Source organism: Limulus polyphemus, unplaced genomic scaffold, assembly GCF_000517525.1.
Source record: "Limulus polyphemus unplaced genomic scaffold, Limulus_polyphemus-2.1.2 Scaffold519, whole genome shotgun sequence".
Classification (NCBI taxonomy): Eukaryota; Metazoa; Arthropoda; class Merostomata; order Xiphosura; family Limulidae; genus Limulus; species Limulus polyphemus.
Genome location: NW_013666129.1, coordinates 184019 through 188502, shown reverse-complemented (window position 1 = coordinate 188502; position 4484 = coordinate 184019). Strand labels below are relative to the sequence as shown.

At 34.7% G+C, this 4484-nt stretch overlaps 1 protein-coding gene across 1 annotated transcript in view; it reads right to left on the bottom strand.

Moving 5' to 3' along the window:
* The window catches only part of LOC106458810 (RNA-binding protein 1-like), a 16157-nt gene extending 12193 nt beyond the window's left edge, over positions 1-3964 (bottom strand). The window contains exon 1 of the mRNA XM_022385157.1: positions 3943-3964. The gene's annotated coding sequence lies outside the window, so the exon portion shown is untranslated. The remainder of the gene's footprint in view (positions 1-3942) is intronic.
* Between the last annotated feature and the right edge of the window lie 520 nt (positions 3965-4484).

The window sequence follows — 4484 nt, the reverse complement described above, 5'->3', positions numbered from 1 at the left end:
CAGATCTCTGTCATCAGAGTGAGAATCCAATGACTAAGGACGTGATTGAATGATCGTCCTGCATTTACGGGCCAGAGGCTGGTGCCCAAGGAGGTTGACCCAGGCAGTCACTGGAAGGAACAGTGGGGACAGAGATTGGAGTAGATGTAGATCTATCAACTCTATTATCCATGGAAGGCAGGAGACACCTACATGGCATGAAAAAGACTCAGATGGAGGCACGGAAAGGTCCGCCTGCGCTCCCACTGAAGCACTGTCCGAGATGTAGTAGTGAACAATAGCTTCTGAGCCTCAGAATAAGAGATGTTATTAAGTCTTCAAATGCTGTACCTTTTTCTCCTCCACCCACTTAGGGCAAGACTTAAAGTACACCTCACAGAACCACGACAAGATGTCTTTGACTGACCGAACCGCTGACACCGAAAACATCGGAAAGGGTTGGGAATATAGGGCCGTACCTTACAGTTCAGATAACCTGCCTTAACGGTGGCAGGTGGACATGGTGATGAAAACGTCAAAATCAAAACTGAGTTCGGCACCATAATTCCATCTTGACGAGAGGAGATCCTTCGAACTGCTGAAACTCCTTGGCTGGAGAAACCAGCAAGGATCTCAGACTTGGGGATAGACTTCAAGTCCCTCTCAACAATAACTCCTCGTGAGGAATTCAAGGAAGCATGGGGAGTAACCTCAATGGGTATATCCCCAATGGCCTTTGAATTCAAGAGGAGTTCACTGTGCTTAGCTGTGGATGTTTCGACCAAGATGTCTACAGAACGGAGCTTCTTAACCAAAGTGGTGTGTTGCAGTGCCCCAGACACCATTCAATCACCAGGATCCTCTCCTGATGTCTAGATCCCAGAGAAAGTAACTGAAAATACAGAACTTTCCCTGGGAAGTCCCCTCACCACGTACAGGAATCCACATCGAGGGGCTGATAATGTTAAAACTAACAGCAAGAGTTTAAAGTATGTGAAAGATAAGCAAAATGTTAAAATGGGAATTGAGCCCTTAAAGAAAGATGATAGCAAGGTGTTTGAAGACTACGAGATGACTGAAATTTTAAGTGTTTTCTTCTGTTTTTAAATTGCAGCGTAACATATTAGCAACATTTCTAACATAAAGTATTTAAGGGAAATACTAGAAATAATCTGTATCATACAGATATCAATCTCTTGGTGGTTAGTAGAAAGACTCGGAGATGAAATATGCTGCACCAGGATCAGACAAGGTTTAATTCACAATTTTAAATATCAGATATCAGATACACGAGCCTCTCATTTTTGGTAGGACAAGAGGCAGTGGAAGGTTCCTGATGATTGGAGAGTAACTAATGTTATTCCTATTTTAAAATGTATGGATAAAAGTTGAACTGTGAATTATATTCCAGTTAGTCTTCCTTCTGTACTAGAAAAAATTCTAAGAGTCTGAAGAAAGAAGCTTTCAAACTCATTTATCAATATATGATATCACATAAGAAACCCAACATGGTGTCACTGCAGAGAAATTTGGCATTATAAATATTTTTACTTCTTTTTAGGATTACTAACTGTTATCTTGAAGAGGAAAAGGATGTAGATATGGCAAGCGTAGATTTTCACAAAGCCTTAAATAAGATTCAACACAGAAGATTAGCTAGGAATATCTCATTGGTAAGGGTTGGTTCTTTTTTTTGTTTGTTTGTTTGGTTTTGTTTTTAAGCACAAAGCTCCACAATAGGTACTCTGTTTTGTGCTGACCATGGGTATGAAAACCCAGTTTTTAGCATTACAACTCTATACACTTACCAATGAGCCAGTGGGAGCATTAGGGGTTGGAGAAAGAAAGACTAGTTAACCTCTCCAGACAGGTCAAAGGCCATGTCATTTCGTTCGTTGACTCGCATTCAAAATTTTATTGAACTACTATTTTAGGAATTTATGTCAATAAGTTTGATATAAAACTGTAGATTATAATTAAAATTTTAGTATTATACATTATTTAATTTCTTAATTTAAAAGTAAATATTAAAAAACACACTTAAACATTGATTTTTGTGTGTCACGTGGTATGTTGAATGCAGCACTGGTTCAAGTTAAATGTTTGTTATGTCAAAATATAAAGTCTATAGTTTCGTACAAGTTAGAAACTCAAATTACTGATATTGAAAAGCTAGAATATAAAATAAGAGCTTCCTATTTTTTTTATTTGCTGAGATATCGCTCCTGTACTGAATCAAACACATTGGCCCCGTTCACCTCTTTCCATTTTTGGAAACACTCCCTTATATACACTTACTTCTATGACATGTGAATAACCAATCAAAAGCTCAAAATGTCCCCCAAGTGACTTTCTCAGCCACTTTCAAGTATTACGATGTGACGTCGTTCTTTTGATACAAAACTTCATTCTTGTATTTATGTTACTGATGTAAATCAAAAAGAGCAAAGGTCCTAAGACTGAGCCCTGAGATACACCACTTGTGACACTAATCTAGTTTGACTGAACTCCTTTTATAAAAACCCTCTGCTTTCTTCCATCCAGCCACTTTTCTATTCAATTAGCCAATTTATCCTCCACACCTAGAGATAATGTTCTTTATGAGTCTTTTATGTAGCAGCTTAAAGAAAAAGCAGAATTTAATAACCCAACTATCTTATAATCATTACATACATTGATATAAACCTTCCCTTTATTATCCTTAGAAGGTCCTACCCAATCCTAACATTATGTTTACCATTAAAGTATTTAAAGAAACTCTTACTGTTAATCTTTACATCTTTAGCCAACCTTTTATAATATATCCTTTTTAAATGTCCTAACTTCTTGTTTGACCAACTTTCTTGATATTGTATAATATTCTAAATCTCCCACCAAACCAGTCAATATAAATTTCTAAAATTTGTGATGCTTTTCTTTAATTTTATTCCTTATACTCAGAGCCAACCAGGTTTTTTACTTGCTGCTACTAAAAATGCTATACTCTTTTCTAATTAACATAAAGACACAAATCAATCAAAGTGATATGTAATGCATTTTTTGTGCTTCACTATTTAAAACACATTTATTATTTGAGATTTTATAAGTATTACAGTGGCTAAATACTTGGCAGCTGGGAAAAATCTTTCATATGCTAAATACCCAGCAGTCAAAAATATTAAATACTGATTAGCTATGATCACCCTCTAACTTGACTTAAGCAATTTTGGGACTGATTTGTCTTCAAGCTTGATGAAACGATCTGAATATAACTTTTGCACTGGAAAAAACAAAAAAACGAATGTCATTATTGTTTAGTGTTCATCAGCATGCCTGTTTGCTACATTTTCTAAATACTAGATATCCGGAATTAAATTATTCAATAATCATAAATATTGATAAGCTTCCAATATGATAATTTATATTAATTATATAAATATAATTTATGATTATATTATTTTTTTGGAATTATTGGTATCATTATTATTATTAATTGTTGTTGTAGCTCATCAATATTCATATTTTTGAAACTGAAAGAAAGTTCCTGGCAGCTAGGTATCTCGCCGCTAAGTATAAATATAGTCCCTGAGCATTGTTCAAGAATAAGAACAATGCTCATGTTACATTTTTTCTATGTATTTAAATTCAATACGATTATTTCACAATACTTTGATCAATTATTATGTATAGTATATCCCCATGCACATAGTTTGTCCTATTGACAGTATAATGTAATTACGTGTACAGGTGATAGTAATAGTACTACTAGTTTTGTTGGTAATTGTAATACTCGTAGTAGTAACATTTATATTACTTTAAGCCTACATAAAACACAAATACGATTACAGCATAGACTCGCACTCTAGCTAGAGTAGAGCAAGGCTAGGTAATGAATTGGACGTCATAAAACGAATTACAATGGTTCTTACAAAGCAACACACATGAAAGTAACAACAAAATAAACAACCATTAATAATAACATACATTTTATTACTAACCTTGTATAATCTGAATTGTAGAATTAAATTAAATACAAAATTTTGTACCTAACTGCGTTGATCATACCTCTCCATACATACTCCAAAAAATCAAGCACACAACCTGACGCAATTTATTTTTTTCCACTATAAATGCTATAAACATGTTACCGCTACCTGTAAAGCAATTCATATCTCGGATTTTAGCAAACAATTAGTTAAAAATAACAACGAAACCAAAAGTGTTATTAAAAACAAATAATGCGTAGCTAAGTATACATGATAAATAAATTATACTCCTATAATATTTATTTTTAATAAACTAACAGTTCGGCTTAAAACATCAGTGCTAAGCTGTGGTCAAAAACTTCGGGGGAAAATTGAATAGTTATACATGTTTCATTGTCTTACTCATTTTCTGTTGAGTTTGTTTGTTTGTTTGAATTTATGCACAAAGCTACACAATGGGCTACCTGTGCTCTGCCCACCACGGGTATCGAAACCCGGTCTCTAGCGTCGTAAATCCGCAGACATACCGCTGTGCTACTG